We start from the raw sequence: 21840 nt of genomic DNA on the forward strand, positions 1-21840 counted from the left end.
TTCGTTGAAAAAATACATAGCCAAGAATCGATGGGATTGAATGGAGATTTAAGATTCCTCGGAATAGGGCACCGTATACCTCGCAAATAGCCAATTACTCATCGCGCGTTCAAGGCACCACAGGCAGAATCAGTCTACCCCGATCAATCCAAACGTAATCATGAAACATTTCATTTTTGTATTTTTCTCAATGAAATTTGTTTTTTCACCTCTCATCATTTATGCTTTCCAACAAAAAAACATTGAAATCTTATTTACGAGGTGAACCTAATGAGATACAGAAGGCTTGCACGCGCTCCCTTTTCACTGACGATCAATTGTTGAAGCTCAACATTGACTGAAACCAATGTATTGGTCAATCTGATAATAAATTGAAGGAAAAATTCTATTTTTAAGAATTCTCGGATGCAAAAGTGAATCTTGGTCGTCTGTTGGTAGGATTTTTTGCAACATGCTACTTATTTTATTATCATTGAGGCAACATAGTTTTCAATAGAAACGAAAAAAAGGAGAATAAGAGATATTAAAAAAAAAGAACCGCGTGTGACTCAAACCTAAAATGTCTCATCAAGCGAATTGGTATAGAATTTCGGAAACAAGCGTAGCCGCAAGATAACTATCTCCAAGTAATGTTCTAGTCTGTCAGTAGCTCGCGAAGACCAGCGCAGCCATACCAGGGTGCGAAGAGAGAGTACAGTGGAGTACCATGAGGATGGAACGTTACTCGAGGCAAGTCTCTGGTAGTTAATTGAAAGTTAAAACCACCCCTAACCCCGTTCCGACCCCTCATTTCACGTGATGGCGGGAGAAGGGTGTAAAGAAGGTGAGAAGAGGTTTTCAGGTACTCATTCCATTCCCAGGAACTTCAAAGACACTCCCACACGAACGACCTTTGTGTTTCGTCATTTGTTCAACTCTGACTTAATCTTAAACCGCGCACAATACACACCAATCTCTTATGAAACCTCGAAGTCTTGGAGTAAATTCGTTCTCATATACGCAAGCCCCAATGAAATACTCCTGAAATCCAAAATGGCCGGCGAGAGCGCAAGAGCCCGAGTTTGTTCGCGGAAAGGGCGCAATTGCCACTCGCTTCGTGAGAACAAACAGACTTCGCGATAGCTCCGCCAACACGCCAAACTCCCTCTCCCACAATCCTGTTGCGTAAATAAATCCTGCGAAATTTTCATGAGGACAAATATCCTCAGATAAATGCCAATGATTATGGATAGGCCTCTCACAAACAGTAACGTCTATTTGAAATGTTTCCAGAAACAATTAAGTAAAAATCATGAAAAAAAGATTAAACTTTTAAAATTGACTAGTATCGATTGAAGTAAGTGAAAGATATAATTCTCTTCGATTCCGGTGCGACTAAAGGCGTCGACTTCTTCCTAGAGTCGCGCGCCATTAATGGGGCCATTTGACAATTGTCAAATCAGGAGACGGTTCGGATTCGATGTAATACGTTCCGCAATATTGAACAATAATTCTCTGCCGAATGAGGCGAGTCTAGCGGTAACGAGTTGGTGAAATTTTGCTGAGTTTGCGAACGATCGCTGCTAGGAACGTGAACCAGAGTCGACCTTCCAAGATTGAAGAACCAACCAGTACCAGAAACGTTTAAGAAAGAAATGAACGGTTCGTTCATTAAATCTACCGCAACAGCAAGTAGGTACGATAAAACCCCGCGATGTAGCAAAATTGCTAAATCGGTCAAGTTTTTCATTCAGTGGGAATGAGAATACCCAGAAGATTGGAGCCCGTTCATGAGAAAAAGTAGAAAAAAAAATAAAACGATGAGAACAAAGCGCGACAAACATCGAAGGTTCGAAATTTACCACATCGTCACTTGTATTCATAAGTGTGATATAAAAAAAAAAGTACCCAGGTACGAAATGAAAATCTGAAAATTGATGGTTTTTAATTGGTTTAGAAAAATTCTAGTATATATTTGAAAAACGTGCAAGATCATCATGCATTTTTGCGGGTATTTGAAGCTGGATAAATGTCGTGTACAAGCAACATGGAAACAGCGATTGTGTGCGTGAGCTAGCAAATGACCGAAAACTTGAAAGTACTCGTACCAGCAGAGGGAAATAGGTAAAAAAAGAGAGAGAGAGAGGGGGGGGGGAGGGAGTGAGACAGGCAAATGGAGGAAGAGAAGGAGGAGGAGAGAAAGCAAGAGGAAAAACGAAATGAACCGTGAAATTAACGAACGACCGGGTATTCATATATCCATGTAACGTGTGTTCACGAACCATAGCAGAACTGGCCAATTAATTATTTAAAACGACCGGTGAATGCGGAAACAACGTGGCGAGCACGCCGCATCGTTCATACACCATCAACCATCCATATAGATAATGCCTCATAGTCTAGTATTCATGACTGTTTCACCCAACGAGGGAGAGGGGGAAAGAGAGATAAACGGCGCATCGTGCCATTGTTGTGCCAACGCTTCACGATCCTCGAACTTCGCTTTTCCACAGCATCAATTCGCACACTGTCTGGACCGTAAACTTTTCAACTCTCCGAACATTCCTGAAACGAGAAAATAAAAACCCACTGACAACGGGACCCAATCAATTTCGAGTTAGGTGGTGAGAAACTAACTTTGGAGTTCACGCCTCGACGATAAGCGCAGCCTGACTAATATATTGTTCTTTTTACTAAATCATTCTCACTCAGTAAAAATTGCGACATGGCAAGATGGCCGTTATCATTCCACGACAGATAGATAGAGGGAGGGAGGAAGGGAGAAAAAGAGAGAACAACTGATCGATTGAAAATTCATTGAAACGTATAGCGTAATGATGAATAACATCTTCTGGTATTTTTTATTCACATATAATTTCATCGAACGAAGCTATGTTTGATATGATCAATAATTATGTAAGAATAATGGATTATGATCGCTCGAATGAAAACAATAAGGAATTGATTCTTTTCACGATCCCGAGGTCCGCCTGCGGCGGACAGAAAGGTACCTGGGGGATCGGACGGTGAATGGGTCAAATTAATGGGAGTAACCGAGTTGGGACGTAATAACAGAACGTGTATAGAACGATAGGATAGAATAGGATGCAGTCATCGGGGATTATGCCACCGAGATTCCTACTTGCTATTTCATCAAATCACAGGCTCTCGAACCTTCAACTGCGTCAGTCAATACCGCTCGTTTACATACGATTCTCTCTTTGGTCCTCTGAGTTTTCGACCTCGGTAAATTCGATTGTTTTCCATGTTTTGCTTCGCCAAAATCTCGTTCAAGTTTGTTTCGAGCTGTAACGGTACTCTTAACAATTTGGGACGAGAACTCAATTGTGGCATAATTGCTGGATACAGATTGATTTAGCCCACCGGATATTGAAAGGTTCAACATTAGCCGGAGCATTGAATCGAATCGAACCTGAACCAATGAGGTCAAATTGATTCAAACTAAAATTGTTCAACGGAGCAAGTCTGCTCGGTCAACTGATGTTGCGGATGAGTCAACATAACCTACGTCAATTTGCTAGACACTTGGGTGTATCGCCAATATAAAAGCACAGCATGTTTAACACGAGCAGATTTTCAAAACTCGAACTGTATCTACAAATGTTTATCTTTGACTACAAATTCGCCTCGGATCGCTCGCACAATCTTCCTACGAGAACTCCACTTTCTTCACGCGGTTGTAAATATTTTAACGTCATCGTGCAATTGTCATTTTGGCCTAAATTCAAAAACTCGATCAAACACTCTTGGCTCGTTGGCTCTTCACCAACACTTCTCATAGTTTTTCCGAACACATTCTTATATGCGATTGTACACGCATAAGAGTTATCGCAAAAACTACTCTTTCTTAGTTGCAGAAAGTGTATCCCTAGTTTTTGCATAAAAAAGTTCTTCGACGCATGGCTGTTGAATAGTATATTTTGAAAAACATTTCCGCTCTGCGCTCTCTCTCACGCGAGCGCATCAGGTTTGTTGTCATTCTCTTAACGATTATCCCATCAATCCGATATTAAAGTGGAGTTCAATCAACCTCTAGAGGACCGGAAAGCCGATATATCGGCTCACCCTGTGATATGAACTTTGTATATAGTTGATACGTGATACCAGACACTAATTTGAGCACTTTTCATGGGCGATGTCAATTCTCAAATGCCGGTCCTCTAAAGGTTAATAAGTGTATGTCTCCTCAGAATTTTGAGACCTGTTTACTCTGTAAATCGTAATCGGAAGTTTTGGTAATTGCTGAATTCAATACCAACATTAGGATAGCTTATCCGCATTCGTAAACCAACTATTGTACTCCTTCATCGAAGGTACGTACACCGTATTCAGCCAAACGCATCTTCCGCGGTGGCTGGGACACTTGTTTTATCTCAGAGTTCTTGTTGCCATAGTCGGAACATGTGCGTCAGAACTCGTCTTCAATTCACGTACAACGACGCTACAGAAATTAGAGAGAGTCATAATTGAGTCAACGTTAATCATTTTAAGGAACAATGCCTTTGGTACAATATTGAGCTCTCTAATGTAACTAAATCTGCGTCAGTGACGATGCGCGTTACATTTGTATCAAATACGCGCGCTACTAGACTACTAATTTCCTACAATAATATATATGGTAATGTGGGGCAAAATGGACACTTAAGGATTTAAGCAAGTTTCATTGATGAGCATATGGTCTTTCAACTATTTTTGAGTCCCAAAATTGATGCCCAGTCCTCGTTTTCCGAATTTTGTAAAAAAAAAAAATTCTGGGGCAAAACGGACACAGCCTCTATGAGGCATAAAAATAAAAAAATCGACATTTTTCGAAATGCAGCCGTTGCAAGCGACTGTTTCCGAATAGGATGTCAACTCGGTAATATGGGAAAAGAAATGGGACCACTCAGGCTCCATTCCTTGGATGTAAATGAAGAGAAATGAGTCAAATCTTATATCCCATTTCTGTCATGTTTTTGAGGAATGCAAAAAATCAACTTTAGGTTCATCGTACTGGGGTATATTTGGTATTCGCACCATATCGGAGTCCCACCATTGATTTATGGCCCTAGTTTCCGGAATTTCTTCAAAAAAATTTTCCGGGGCACAACGGACACAGCCTCCAAGAGGCATAAAAATCGAAATATCGACATTTTTCGAAATGTAGCAGTTTAGCAGACAGAAAAAAGCTCACCAAGACAGCCAAGTCCTCGTCTTTTGAAGACGTTTGTTGCATTTTTTGTGAAGGATTATATTCGTTGTCCTCTGAAGATTGGATTTACTATGTGTAACATGCAAAAAATGGGCACACACCTTGTGTACAAGTGTTGAAGACGAAGATAACAGCTATGAGTGCGATTTTTGTAAAAAATGAATAAAAAACCTTTTTTCCTTATTCGTACTTTGATTACTATTGTGGTTTTTAAAAATAAGTCAAAAAAGGGAATAGATAGTGAGAAAATAGTTTGAGATCTATTTTGCTCTGAAACTTGAATTTTTTGGAGATGTCACCGTGGAATTCAACAATTTACCATGATTTATGGTCCGGACCGAAAAAAAAAATTTTATGCATTTTAGGAAATTTCAGTTTCGGGAAAGTCCATTTTGTCCCGGAATTCAACTTTATTGGGGCAAAATGGACACAGTGTCCATATTACCCTATATGAATTAAATGAAATCCAATTCGTTCGTTGGAAAGTTTGTTCCGATCTCGTTGAGATCTCTGTTATTCGATGTATAGGCATAGACTTACATTACAAACCGTAGCGAATCTCCCAATCCTTTTACCCAATAGATGCATGTGTTTTCTCTTTATCTCCATTAAAACTCTTCTCTTCATTGTCTGTTTCAACCGGTCTTCCATCGCGGCTCTTCTACATTCCGAGTTTTGTAGGTAAACGAAACAGACGTTTCCCGAGTCTCTATACGGTCTTTCTACCTCGGGCTCGATGTCTCGTATGAACATAAAGAAAAAAAAACTCTCCCGCATGGTTCCATGAGCCGCGTGTTTATGTCACGCTTGTAGCGCCAACCTTGCTGTTGCCACTTCCACCAGATAAACAATGCAAAAGCCTGGAAGGACATGATTGTTGTGCCAGAATCATTCCTTGTTTAAAACAACAGTGGACGTTACTGGAACACGGGGACATTGAAAAAACAGATAAAAGAAGAAAAGAAGAAGTTGTTCGGTTTGTGAATACTCAGGTACAAACGTCTACGAAACATGAATACAGCAAAACTTACCGGTAGTGCATGGCGAAGGATTTTAACCCAAGGGTCGAAACGCGCCCACTCTCGCGGATTAAAAAAAAAAAAGAAAAAAACGGATCGTGAATCTTCCGGCGTCTTTGATGTTTGACCGGCCACTTTACTCTCTTCCAACGAGGATCACTCGACCGGATGTAACGAGGCCACAACCTTCCCCAAGACGTAGAAACTCACAGGTGTAGAAGCTTTATGGATAGAGGTTAAAGGTGGACGTCCTCGTGAGTGGGGTCACGCTGTGTCTGCCTGCCCAATTGTTCTCGCTGGCTACATGTCCGCCTGCACTTTCAGCAAATTCTCCACTGTCCCATCCCATCTGAGCCACCATCCGGCTTCCAGTATTTCCATCAGGTTACTGTACTACGGCTGGAGACGTTTGAATTTTTAATTATCCACTGTCTCGACAGAATGAATCTCGGAGATAGCTTTCCACAATGTTATCTCGAACAAAAAAAAACTGAGTGATAATCAATGATTGACTTCGTACAGATAGCGAGACGCTACTAACGTTGTCCAACTCCAAGACTTTTCGTCCAACTTTTTATTCGACCGAGTACAGAGAGGGCAAACAACTCTTGAGCACTTGAAGAATCTGAACTTTCTCGCTTGATCAGCTGATAGAGAAAGAGCGAGAGTGGGGAGGGGAGGGGGGAGGATAAAATAGAAAGAATTCTCTCACCTTTCAATTGCGCCAAAAATCGATTAATTCGAACCTCACGTTCATTCAGCCCGGACTTATTAGGAAGAAAAGACTGACGAGTGTTCGCTCGATTTGCAAAGGAAACGTTTTTCTTTTCTCCTTGAAAAACTTAAAGAGCCCCCGCCGTTTTCGTTGGTCCTTTCCTCAGTTTAATTTTCCAAACTAATTCAACTTTCTTAAGACCAAAGCGCCAAAATTCTTACGCTTTTCATCATGATACTGCTCCTTCGTAACAAATTAAATGCCACCGCTGTGTAGCACGAGTTAGACTTTGGACAAAATCTTGGATAGTTCCAAAAGTATTTTGTAAATTAAACCAGCTCAAGATATACAGGAGTCTTCTTGAAATTAATTATTCAGCTAGGTTGACAAAACAGATTGTACTTTGAGAAATTCCATATTATTGTATTATACGTGTAGAATTAGTGAGTATCTCCGAATAATAATGTGGCGTCTGATCTATTGGTTTGAAAAATAATGATTTACAAAGTGTCCACGGCTAATTGCCACGCACATGTAGATCTAAATATCATCTGGATTGTAGAAGTGTAAGCAGCGCAAGAATAATCAATAACTATAGCAACATCGTGACCGAGAAGCCCCGAATTGATGTCTCGTCGTTGAGCCGGTTGTTGGTTCGGTTTATCGTCAGTGTAACCGAACTTTCAGAACATTAATAACAATTCTATTCCTTGGGGCGGTAGAGCTCCGTCATGACAAAGCATTCACTAATTAAACACGAGTAGGCTTCTTAGAAGTACAGATATTTGGGTGATATAACATGAGAGATTTGATGGAAACTCCTTCCATCAAAACCGTTTATTTACCACTGCTATATCAATGAACGACCTGCAGTGTATTATCAAGTCTCTTAACCACCGTCTTACCACTTCTGTCTTCCCAAACACAATAGTTTATCAAATAATTATGGAGCTAACCGTGGATATTGCTTTGGAGGATGTTCATCCAAAGACTAGAGAACTAGAATGACTGCAATGTCAATTACGGAAGAACTTAATTTTGAGTAACGTTCTCGTCTTATCACGAATAAGGCAGACCGTTTGGAAGAAAAGGAGCTTTAAGCTTCAATGAAAGCAGAAGACCACTGATCACGCGGTGTCATTTTCGTGGCAATTATTCGATCACTCTTTCTGCCACCACGAACTTTTTTGCTGCCGGAAGTATTTGCTTCCTTTCTCGATCTGCGAGTAAAGAAAAACAGTAGTAAGACTCTTCCAATGTTATGTATAATAATATCAGTCTGTGCTGTACACGACTTTAGTACTCTAGTAATTTTAGTGTGAGTATCATAGTTAGAGGTGGTTCGTTGATAGCGGCAATATCGCGACGCAGCTATAGTCATTCAATAATGCAGTGACAACTTCCATCCAACGTGCTGCGACCAAATTCAAGCCAGCGCTAGATTTAGCTTGGTCATGAGGGCTTCAACTCTACCTCCTCTGGCAATTCGTCCCACTCTCACACCCTTAAAATCCACCCCTATCGGCTTTCCCTTTATCTCCAGAGATCTGACCCATATTTGCTTTCCCACGAGTGAAAATGGATTGTGATGGAATCCCAGCTGCCCAGGAACAATATTCTCGTAGAATTGGCGATCCCAAAGCTCACGGGTACAAATGTCTTGCTTTAAGCCCGGTTATTACCGGCGTCCGGATCCGTTGCAGAATATTACTGAATAATTACCCATTTTGATTATTCCGATGAGAAAACCACCACGCGATCATAAATTTAAGTAACACTAAGTATTAGGAAAAATGGGAAGGAATGAAAGTTTCACTTGCTCGCGCTGACACAACTGGGTCTTTTGTCTATTAAATAACTGTTTTCTTTCGCCGTCCCAATAAATCCATGAATAGAGTTGTCTATACAAGCTAAACAACGTGTTTATGCCAATCTCGGGAGAATATTCACTATCCACGAACTGGGAAAACAATGGGAATGTCTTCGTGCGGAAACAATGGACTCGAGAGCCTTCGGCTAGCACGCCAAACCCATCTAAACCTAACACGCCCAAACCATCGATCCAGCGACCCCGGCTTTGCAATTTCGCTCCCTCAGGGTCACGCGATAACGCGAGAGAAAGACCGGAGAACGAGGGAGAAATAGAGAGTATGCGGCATTTCTCTGTTGGTGGTCGCTTGTTGCGCCTGATCCTGAGTTCCCTCGACGTCAATGATCGCCAGGACAATCCAGACTCCTGCCGATGAAACGCTTCAAACCTTAATTGAAATCTTATTGACACAGATGGACCTAGAGACCGGAGAAATTGCTGATTTTTTTCTGTCTTCATCTATAAACAACGAGAATCAATTCGTATCTCGCAGGATTCAGCCACTTGTCGTCGTCAATGAAAATATCCTTCCATCTATTTTCCTTTCTCACACACATATTGACCAATATATTGTCTATTCTTAAACCCATCACTGAAGCCCTGTGACAAAAAAATCACGCCATTCACCCTGCGAAGAAAATAAAATGAACGCAAATTTCAATTTCTGAATTAATTACATAAACTAGATAAATGTACGCGCGTGCGCGCATGCGTTCAGGTGTACTCGAGAGCATGGAAAATTGTTTTAAAATCCATCGCTCACATTCAAACCCATCACAATTCTTTCATTTTTATAACCCAACGATTTCTATATGAATAAATTGAACTAAGGAAATGAAAGCCAAGGCAACCAAGATAGATGAATATGTCAGTAAAGAAGGGTGCACAAAGAGAGGGTATATACTTGTTTATATGGCTTTATCGATTAAAGTATCTCCGTCGTATATTTAATACCTATGACTTTCACTCAAGTAACAAACACAGACTTCGAAAACATCAATTCATATCATCGATTGAGCTGCCCTCTTGCGCAATGTCGCAAAGGAATTGAATCCGATCCAAAGTGTTTGAGTTTCTGGTGACTAACTTAATAATAACATTTTTTAATAGATATCTAGAATTTGTTGGACAAACAAATGACTCGATTCATTGAAATTACTATGCTCAAGAAAATAAAATTTACCTAAAATCGTAAAGCTTTTCATGGAGAATGGACTTTAATGCAAAAAAAAATCTATTCAAGAAAATCTCTATCCATTCGCAGATCGTTAATTACTCGACATGAACATAACGGTAATATTAGAAGCAATAATTAAATGAAGCCACCGATCGGACACTGAACAATTGAATTGTAATTTTGATTGAATAAACCAAATACGTTTATATTCAATTGTTATGACGAATTTGCATTAGGTGCTGGGTTTTCGATAGTTGCGTAAACAGAAGTCTAGAGAATATTGGTTGAATTTCCATCTGTTAAAACGAGCGAAACAACAAGAGCGTGCCGGGGCGGGCAGGGGGCGGAGAGGTAGAGGAACGGAGAAAGGGCAAATCCTCTCGTTGCATGAATAAACGTTGCTACGCAACGTCCATAATAATTTTCACGAGCATTATAAACACCTTATATAAGCATATACGTATGTAGATAAACTCTGTATTGTTCACTGGGCTACAGCTTTCACGGTCTTCTGTCATACAATACAATTCATTCCGAATAAATGCTATCGGGTCTCATTTATGTTGAGGCGATGTTACGAGGCTGCGATGATAGCAGTAATCATTTATTTATACATACACGCCCCATAATGATATGGGTTACATGCATTACTGTTGTTTCATTTTTTTGTACATGAAAATTTATGCTCAATGAAAAAAACTATTGAAATCGGAAATTTCGTTAGCATCGGAAATCGAAAATTGGAAAAAGATTTGGGTCAAGGTTTGACAAGATGAATGGGATTGTTTGACATTGTATATACATCGAAAGATAAAAGAATTATTTATTATTAGAAAGGAAAATTGTAGCCATACTGAAGAGTTTACGAATCCACAATGCTATGTTTTCAAAAAACAATGGAACGGCCTGGAAATAATCATCAGTGAATTTAGGAAGCTCGGTAAATTTTCAAGCTACTACTATGCCGCGCCGCGGCATTGTTTATCGATAAATGGAAATTGACGTCACGATTGGTAATCTAGAAATAAAAATTTCTTATTCAAAACCCTTTTTTTCCCGCTCTCGCGTAAACCCTAAAGCTTCCTCCGGAGGATTTGACGTTTCGAGTGGTATGTTTGACGATGAGGGAGGCTCGCTAGAACAAAATAAGTAAATGGTGTAGATCGAGGTAAGAGTAAGGGACGGCACGTGACTGACGCTCCCGAACTAAAGTGAAATGGAAGAGAAGAGAGAGAGAGTAAAGACAATACTATAACGCGTGATCTCGAGCAATTAGTCATAGCCTCCGAGTCTCCTCCGAAGCCTTTCAGCCCTTTTCGCAATTTCAGGGGCTCCCACGGCTAAGTGAATTTACCTTTACGATCTCCTTCCCTCCCACTTCCACATCGGCGAAATATATTTGCGAGCTCTCATTGACGGTGAAATACGAACAAGATTATATGGGTCTTCGTCGAGGTCATTGATTAAGAGCCGAGAAAATTACAATTTTCATACACAATTATGCGTGAGGATGGAACGGTCCGAGTCGTGTATTTGATAAAAATAATAATAATAAAACAGCACAAATTTTTAATGAAACACAACTGAAAAAAAAACGTACAAACCAAAATAATGGAAAATTTGATGAATTCGCGGAATTAAAACGTTTTAGGACGCAACGAATCATTCTAAAGCGAAGCCAATGAGTTACATGATTCACATTAACAAAGTAAACAGGCAATAATAGCTCGTTCACAACTGAAATGTTGGGTCGGAAATTTGAAAGCTTTCAAAAAATGTGCTGCACGACGGTTTGCAAGTTCGCAAGTATAGAATATCTAACGAAGTCCGTTAACCAGATTTTGTGACCGTTTTGCTATATTAATGAAGGCAAATGCATACATAATCGTTGCACAGATGGTGAAATGTTCGTACGCCAGATCGTAGACGCGTGCACACGCTTCGTCGCATAACTGCTCCCCCTATACTTCGCCTCCTGCACGAGATATACAACGGATATAGCGGATGAAGGTAGGCACACGCGACACGCTATTAGGCAAATCCAATTAAAGAGTTACCGCACCCCTATGCGGAAAACCCTTCCACCTTCAAATGTTGACGAGAACGGGACTTGTCTCGACAATGATTTTACTTTTTCATCACATTATTCAAAGAAAAAAATCCAATTAATTTTTTCTGTCATCAATAAGTAATGTGATATAAAAAAATATTAAATTACTGTAGCACTCGACGCTGCAATATAAATTTTATATACTAAAACCTTTATTTAAGACCATTTTGAAATACCTCGATACGCTGTCACCAATTCAAAGACCTCATTAGATGCAAATCTTTTACGTGAGGCTAATACTCGCGAAAAATCGGCTTTATATCGTTCCACATAGCTTCGGACCACAATGTCTAGTCTTGTTCTGCTTCCAGAGCTAAGCTCATTAACTACTAACCGGAGTGTTATTTAAAATGAAAAAATTATCTTGTGGGGAGTAATGACAATTTTGAATCGCATTGAAATTCAACTTTATACTTCTCTGCTAATCTATGATTTACATTGAAATTATTCTCATCGACTTTTCATGAATTTAAATATTCTACATATATATGCATCGTTCCATTGTGTATAGTATATGAATAAGACTTTTGTTTATTTGAAATGATGGGAATAAGAAATTGACTACCGAACAAAGATGATTATAAAAATCTTTCGACAAATTTAAAGAGCTCATTTGGGGGTTCGTCAAACAGAGAACGCGGTATAACTGTATGGCATCGTGCCCTTGAGTATGCCGTTATTCAGTGGAAGCTCACTTTTGAACGACTTTTTGCCTTGGCAGACTCAACGTAAATGCTTTCTTCCATGGAATCTCGTAAACGCATAACTTTATGAAAGGCTTTGGTGAACTGAGCATGTCGCCTCGGACCATGAATGCTAACATGCTCACTCGGGGCTTCGGAGTAAGAGGCTTTTCATCCTGTCGTAACTTCCGATCGCAGTTTCTCGGCCGGAACTACCGGACGGCAATATAATACGAGCTTTCTTTTAGAATAAAGAAGAGAGAAAAGTGAGTTATTACAAAACGGGGAACGTGGCGGTGTTGAGAAAGCTTCAAAAAATGCGTGCGCGAATATTAAATTTTTATCTGGGTCGGATTGAAAACCATTGAAATCCGTTGAGCCGTATGAAAATGCAAACTCCCATAAGCATATATACATAAATCGAAAAACAAGTGCAACCCTTTGAAGGCTGAACTTGATTGATCGCACAATTTGAAAGACGGTATCCTCGAGGGCAACATCTGCAGGTCCATTGAATGACAAATCTACTGGTATTATTGTACGAGCAGAGTGTAGAGATATCTATCTGATAAGTGATATCGGTGGTAGAATTCTATAGGGGAATGAAATTCAGCTCCGGAGCGCTATTATTGAGAAGCTACGAGTACTAACTAGGGAATGGTCAAAGTTTCCGGTTGCGGTTTCGCCTCCTAAGAAAAGCTCTATATAACCTCCGTTATTCACATTCATCCTTCCTTATGTATACGGAATCTGCTGAAAATCATAATCAAAAGCTTATGGGGGTATGGTTAAAGCGTGAAATTCAGCGGAGAGTATTACGCTCTGCGATATATACCGATTGTGAAATTCTATTGAATGAGAGACAACCCTCTCGAAGGCCCTGAAATCTCTGAAGAACTTGGAGACCTATTTGGGCTGTATATCTCTGGAGCGTGTTCTGCGTGAACACACCAAACGTAGGGCTTATTTCCTCAATAATTATGTGTGTAATACGTGCACATGCGGAAAAAATGAGGGAGGAACGGTGAAAGGAGATGGCAGGGTAAATCTCGAGTCTCGGCAATAGCGGTGAACGTGCTCGCGAAGATTGGCTCTCATTGGTGGAGAAAAGGAAGCAGCGAGAGTGGTACGACGGAATAAAAGGTTAAGGCAGCATTAGGTATAGAGGCATCCAACGATTGTTAGCTAAATCATAGGGTTGACACAGGTTGCCCAGAGTCCATTGTCCTCGAGTCTCGCATGAAAACCCTCGGCGATCGATAACCATGCAGCATCCCTTCGTCCTACTCCCTGTACCGCGAGTACTGCACGCTCCAAGGAGACATCGAACATTGTACAATGAGGCGTGGGTATTTGCTCCTATAGATAAACAGACTCGCGCAAAGAGATTGAGAGAAAGAGACAGACGGAAACGTAGAAAGAGAAAAAGCAGATTGACCCAAGAGAATGAAGGAACGATCTCATAACAAAAGATATAGAGAAATAGAATAGCAGGACAATGTACTCTCGTCTCAACGTACCCATTTGAGCTCTGTTAAAGCGAATCCACTTCTGATATCTAGAATAAGGTGGATGATTCACAGACTTCTCAACCCTTCGAGAAATATCCCTCGTCAAGCATTACGTACCGCCTTACAAAACTATACCTTTTCTATTGAGTTTTCATAAAACGCGAAGTTTTATCATTCAATACTTTTATTTAAAACTCAAAATGGCTTACATAGGGCGATAGAAATGGAGTTACTGCTGAAAAAACCTTTCCAAGTTTTTCTACTTCTTGGTTTTTTCACGCATCACAAAGTATGATAAAAAAAATTCGGTATGCCAGTATTTCGTCCGGCCACGAAATTCGTTCATCCATAGATTGCTACCAGAGAAGGATTCCAAAATATCTTATCCAGAATCTCTTCAGTCTAACGGATTGAGCTGCCTGCTCTCCTTTGGTATAGTCAAATTGAATGCATCGAATTGGCATTCTCAGTGAACTGCATCGACCTGAGCGAAATTGAAATCGCCACGCGAGGGGAGTGAAAGACCATCGTCGAGAGAATTCTCCACTTTCTCTTTTTGTATCGTTTTCGTTTTTTTCCACTCTCTTATTTCATTTTCTTTTCTCTATTATTTCCATTATTTTGTTTATTTCTATGTTTTCCAATAAAAATTCTCTCCATCATCTTCCCAGTTATATTGCCGATACCAAAGGAGTTTGGCAAAGGAAACGATAAAAAAACATATTCCTATTATCTATGTGACAGCAATGTTATGAAAAAAAAAAAAAAAAAAACAAACAAACAAACAAAGAATTATTCAAAAGCGAAGTAATCTCTTAGAAAAGTAGTCGGTCGACGACATGTTTTGTTCATTTTTATTTCATTGGAGTAGCGCACTCACATAATTTCCCATAAACCACGTGGGCCCGCACTTTCATGCCTGAACGAAAATCGTTCAATTATTTATTTCACTTCGTTCCCTCAAATTAACGTGCCTCATTGTTGGCAATCTCCGAAATACGCCCCCAAATAAAGCTTCCTCAGTCTGTGGAATCAATTTTATTATTAACGAATATGTCAATAATGGTTCGCCAATGTTTTATTTAGGTGGAAAAAAAACGTGGTAAATATTTGAAAGGTTTTTCATAAATATCTTGAAAATTTCGATCGGATACACTGAAATGTCAATCGTCTGAATAAACATCATTTTAAAAGAACGCCCTCGTGCACAAATGTTATAACCGTCACGTTGATGTCTTTCGGTTTCAGATTCAATCAAACTCGAGAAGCGTCGGTCGATGTTACTGTCAGAAAAGATTAAAAATATAGTGGTAGGAGTACGTGAAAAATTACAATGCGCTGACGCAACGGTGGCGCCTGCCCGACGATCGAAATATCGTCATTTCATCTTGGATATAAAAGTTCAGCATCGGTGAACCATTGTCATTCTCTTGAAACTCCTTCAACGCTACGTAAGTATAACACTCCATTGAAACTTTACATTTACTACAGAGTGGTTGAAAAATCATTGAATCTTTAAGAACCTGTAACACTTCAAGCTCAAATTTTCTACAAGCTCATTTCAGTAAACGAAATATGTGGACGAAATGGGAACAACGAATCGAATTTTTTTTTTTTTGGTGTTTTTTTTATATAATCGTCTCAACTTCAGGAATGCTTGATGAAACTAATAATCAAACAAAATCTTCCACCTTTAAGAATAAATTCAGTCACCGAGCGTCGAGTATACGCGCCCTGTTTGTTAATCTTTTAAGCTCTGTATGGAGCTTGAAAGTTATTCTCAAAATCGACACACTTGCCTCCTGAACACCTTGTATGAATGCGTATATATAGAAAGAATATTGCATGTGCATATACAAGTATATAAAAGACTCGATGATATCCAACTTGGTGCTATTCTTCGACGTTTGCTCTCGTGAAAGTTAAGCATTCTGTTAGATCGACTGGGAAGCGTTCTATCGGAATACAAGTGGTTTTTTTACTGGAGCATCGCCGAGAGAGTTACTTTTATACGGAGTACGGTTATAGTGTCTCCGTGAGAAACACTTTGACTTCTATTGTCACCCTCGTTTAACCCTCTGGGACTCTATAGCTCCGTTGCCAATCGCCCATAGAACAATTTTTGATGCAGAAAAACAATAAAAGGGAATGGAGCTATATGGACGATGAAAACCAAGATACACTCGAGGAATAGCGATACGGACGCATTAGAAAATGGTTTTTCAATGGGAAACTATGAAAGAAATGTTTGTGTTATATCATTCATTTCTATTTGGGTATTATAATAACCACAAAATTCTAGTTATTAAAAATATTTAAAAATGTTTTCCTTTTACATCCGATGCAGTATTAAAGTAAACAATTAATAATCAAGCGGGTCAGAGCAAGAAGGGAGTGTACTGTTAAAAATTCATACTGTTTCGTATATGTTGTGCGAGTTCGAGGTACATTTATAAGCAATGTTATGTGCGAGCGAAGTGGTAGATAGTACGTAGGTGGGAAAATTGAATGCTTTTTTTAGTCTAGCTCTAACGATGCACTCGTATATCGAGGCGCGAGTAAACGCTCGCTTCGCAACATGCAACGGAAAAATTCACTATTTTGCCTCCCATGTGCGAAGGATCCTAAGAGTATCGCTCAAAAAAAAAAGCGTTTAGCCCTACTGTTTTTTTCTCCATTCTGATGCCTCTTTTATGAGATTTGCAATAACGGGCGACGGGCGATACGTCGTTGGAGAGATCTCGGTGTGGATCAAGCGCATTGTTTTCGTCCCGGTCCCAATGGTGAGGTTTAAGCACTATCGCGTTCTCTGCAAACATTCCGATCACCGCGCCGGGTTGGGCTATAGCAGCAATCTATTAATGCCCCCTTATCGATGCGCGGTATAAAAAAAAAGCATAACAAATCGTTTCCGACGTGATTTTTGTGACATGCCGTACGTCTGCCCGGCACGAAAAACCTTACCTTCAAATTTTCAGTCAAGATTTCAAAATCAAAAAAAAAGAAGATAGGAAAACAAGAGCGAACGCTCCGGCGAAGAAAAAACCAAGGAATATACAGAAGAAAAGTCATGGACGTGCCGGCACGTCAGGTGTATTACATTCCCAAGAAGCAACGACGCGGCTTCCTCTCAGCGAGTTTATAAAATTTACAAAGACACTTTTTTTCATACAACTGCAGAACGTAGATATCTTTCAATTCCGTTTTTCTCGCTTGTAACATCTACTAACTGATAGAATGATGAGAAAAAGGAGCTTGAAAAAAAAACAGGACTGGTGTGATTGAGTGACGACATTGAGTTATTAGAAAAAAAAGCATCGAACCCACTTTCAATTTCATCGTAATATCTCGTCAAATCTGCATGGAAAAAATATTATGCACGAAATTTCGCAGTCACGTGTATATCACGGTGGAATATTTCTCTACCGATTCTTGGAGTTTCATAATCTTACGGACCCGCCCCACGATTTGTTTGACTATTCGTTCAATTGTTATTTGAGTCGAGATTAGATTACTTCACCGCGAGATGCAATGTATATTCGCGATACGTCATCGGAAAGCCAACTCACGCGAATCACACACAGGTATATTCATACACAAATATAAGCATAATCAAGTGTCGAGAATGCGTGCAAAAGTTGAGAGAGTTCTGGGCATTCGTGTCTGGAAACTCGACGGCCCGGTCTAGGTGTCCATGTCGCGTTCGTATAGCGCAACCTGGATAGAAGAGCCGATGCAAAGCATTCGCAAACAGTGCTTGGATAATGTATGCCTGTCACATCGGGTCTGCACACATGGCGTACTCTGTCGACCGATATGTAATGTTATATATATATATTGAAACGCCAGGCAAAGGGTCACGTATGCTTCCACGCAACAACCCACCCCGACCATTGTTCTCGCGTACCCTTTGTTTTGCCATTACCTTGATTATGACCCACCACCTAGTACTGTCACACTCAACTCTACATCCATACATCGTTATTTCCCGTACCACTTCTGCGGTCTTCCCGTATCACTTTTATGCTCATTAATCCGGTACACATGCCCTGGGTATCACTCGAAACAACCTTATCTTCGAATCAAAGGGCCCGCCGCAACTCCTCTTTCCCGGCTCCGAGTTTGTGCATACCTATACCAGCCGCGCGCCCTAATTTCGTGTCAATTCGTTCCGATTAATGTTCGTCGTTTTAACTATATCTTCTAACGAGAAACGATTGAGCGAGCAAATGAAATCTTTCAACATGAATTTTCGACGCATCCAATTTTTTATTCGAGCCCCCCGAGGCCAGGATGAGTTTTCACCGGAACCGTATATATAATACAAACGTTCGACTCCGTAATGTACTTCTCTCATCGTCTTCCCGAAATAGTAACACTTACTCAGCCCTCGAGAGAGTTCCAACTGTTTACGGACTTGACCTAACCTCAGCTGCTTCCCAACTAATATTGCCGAGGGCCGGAAATGACGATTTCTAGCTTCAAGTTAGTTCCAACGACGGACCAACGGTTTCCAGTGAACATCCGCTTGTGCGGTCCTTCTTAATGATTCTGGAGTACTATTAAGTGTTGAAGCTCACTTGGAGAACGTATGCAGCTACTCCGCTACGGAACTGCCTCGATGTTTCTGCCGAAACACGTCCACTTAACGGCCCGAGGAAACATCCTATTAAATTTGATTTCACCCTTTGGAGATATAGAATCAATGTTTCAAGTTTACAGGCTCGAAGAACGATGAAATTCTGTACAGAAATGTACATTTCTGTTTACGGTATCCCGATCAGTTAGTTATAACCAACGAGAAATAAAATAAAGAACTGGGAACGAACTTTTTTTCAACTCCGTTGGCAGCTGTGACTCATGCAAAAATACACGATAACAAAATAATGATTTAAAAAAAATAAATAAAAAAAACAATCGATGACAGCAACAGAATTCAGTTCCATATAAAAAGCTCGATCCGACCGATTTTATGATGAATCAACGGTTAAATAGATTATGGAAATGATACGAATCTGAAATACCGAAATGCCACAACGTGTAATTATCGATGTCAATGGCATTTGACTCCCGCAAACAATTAGAGCTCCGCCACAGCGGCCCTTCCTACGAACTCGTTAAACCGCATGTGGAATTTTTGTGTGCTCGAGCGTTACTCGAGGGAATTCACAAACCCAGGCGTCAGTGTGTAAACTTATTTGTGTATACGCTTATTCGTCGACTTTGTTGGCCCCCGAGTCAATACGCTGACAAATATTCGACCAGAAACTGGTTTATCGCTTAATCGCGAACGTGCCATCACTCCTATGATTGATACTTGTTTCCATGAATTTTCCTTCATTTTTGTGTTTATCTTCGTATTCACACTTCTATAATTGGTTCATCTGTTTACATACTCTTCAAGGGAACTTGTAATATATACGGAACCATGCAGCCCGAGAAATCCGTTACTGAATTTTCCTCGTTAATTCATTTCATGGACCGAAAACCCGAAAAATATTTCGGAGCACTAATTTCTCAAAAGAACTCTCTCTCTCTCTCTCTCTCTCTCTCTCTCTCTCTCTCTCTCTCTCTGATTACAATTATCGTCCAAATATGAAACGCGCGTAACGAATAGTGTTTCTCGTTACTAACGGGCAGCACCCTTTCACGTGAAAATATTAAAAATTATATGATGCCGTGGTGAATATAAAAACCATCGAAGTTCCATCCGGCCCAGTGATTTCAAAGAATGAAAATCGATCGACGAAAACAACAGCCATTCGAAACGAGTGGAAATCTCATTGTTCTCAGGCCATTGACTATAGACCGAAAACCTCGCTAATTATAAAAGTATAAAATATTTTACGCAGAGAAAATGAAAAAAGCTGAGTGGGGAAGAGAAGAAATATATCACATTTAACTCGACATAATTACGTTCCACGGAGTATCTCGTTGTTTGGGTTTGAGCCCTTGGCAGCATCCTCTCATCAAGCCTCCGCTACGTGTTCTATCTTGGCTCATCTTGTTAAGCTTACGCTTATTCCGCTCGCGGCGTGCATTTCCACTTCCGATATTGGCGGATGGAAAAGGGGTGTGCGGGAGGAGGGTCGATTTGGATGAGGGCGTCGGGGATTCGACATGCCGTCATCATCGAAGCGGGAGACTCTGGAGGACTGATCAACCACTGCGACGCCGGTATTACGATGTCGCGTTAATTAATCACAACGAGCAATGGCCGTAACGTCGATGGTTCCGAGCCGTTGGCGTTACGGCCATGACACCCTGCTCCGCTGGCGTTCGTATTCTCGTATACGAACGCGGCGATGGACATTCGCGTGGCTCATAAACAAATCGGTGTGCGACATACTTAGCGACCCAGCAGAGGGACGCGTCCAAATTCTTGAAATACTGTACAATTCGAGTAGAATGAATTTGGTCCTTGGAATTTCTTTGTAGCCACACAATACAGGTATCGAGCTAATATCCGCCTAACGGAATGACATAAATAGCCGAAATCAACCGGGAAATGTTTATCGAGTGAGAAAGATCGCTCCGGACGTTCAATTTTGGACTCACCTCGACAAGCTTTTTGGAATAATCTCATGGTTGCGGAGTTTTTCATTGGAGAGGACTAAAAATTCGTCTGGAAAATATGTCCCCGTGGGCCATAAAGCGCGTGCCATGCAATTTAGTGTGTTGCGCATCGTGATGCGAGTGTGAATTTGAAGGAGAAATGGGTCACGCAGGAACCAAGGGAGAAATGTCAGCGTTGGGTGTCCAGTGCGTTCGTTCTCTCGTTCCTTGTTTGATGGCCCTCTTCGAGCGACGATAGGGTGGTGACCCTGGGCCAAGTGCCATACATAAAGCTATATATATGGCTATACATACACGTATGAAATTGTCGGATTCAGTGCTTTAATTGTCGAGTTATAAAACGTTTCGTTGTTGCCGTCGGGCGTTGCAGCGCGTTATAAAACAAATCGTCGAGGAGAGAGAACGTGCCGCAACCGGAATCGCGATGTGTGTTGGGGGTTGGTGAAGAGTGACCGGGTGAGTCGGGTAAGTCGAGCGAGCCGGGCGAGCAGAGCGAGTATGGTGGGGGGTACCTGTGTGCGTTTTCTGTCGGTAAATCATCGGGGCGTCGTAACAATCCGAGCACCGGCATACACATACATATTAACGTACACACGTACGCACTTTGAAACATCGAGAGAGCAGAGGCAGGGAACCAGAGACGAGTATCGCGTGTCCCGGCTCCTGCTGTCGCCTCCCTCCCGACCTTCTCGTGCATGAATTATACTATCCGGTAGATCACCATTAGTGTGCCATGCGCATAGTCTCGTGGTGAGAGCCTCACTTCTCTCCCTCCCACCAATTCGTATGAACAAACGATTTACGATACGACACAATATACGATATCAAAGAGCGGGGGGAGCGGGTCGCGGGAGAAGAAATTATCGTTGATAGCCGAATATGCCATTGGCAATATTCCCCGCGGTGAGTACCTTCCGCCGCAAACGAATAACCTCAATTTCCAGGTTTTTCGATCGTTCGTACAAAAACTTATTTTTCCGTGGTTTAT

At 40.8% G+C, this 21840-nt stretch overlaps 1 protein-coding gene across 9 annotated transcripts in view; it reads left to right on the plus strand.

The window, feature by feature from the left end:
- Positions 1-21840, plus strand: part of kek5 (kekkon 5) — a 184563-nt gene that overhangs the window by 129907 nt on the left and 32816 nt on the right. For all 9 annotated transcript variants that reach the window (XM_043410815.1, XM_043410813.1, XM_043410816.1 and 6 more), the window contains one exon: positions 15525-15727. The gene's annotated coding sequence lies outside the window, so the exon portion shown is untranslated. The remainder of the gene's footprint in view (positions 1-15524; positions 15728-21840) is intronic.

The sequence above is a fragment of the Venturia canescens genome, chromosome 2 (assembly GCF_019457755.1).
Source record: "Venturia canescens isolate UGA chromosome 2, ASM1945775v1, whole genome shotgun sequence".
NCBI classification, from domain to species: Eukaryota; Metazoa; Arthropoda; class Insecta; order Hymenoptera; family Ichneumonidae; genus Venturia; species Venturia canescens.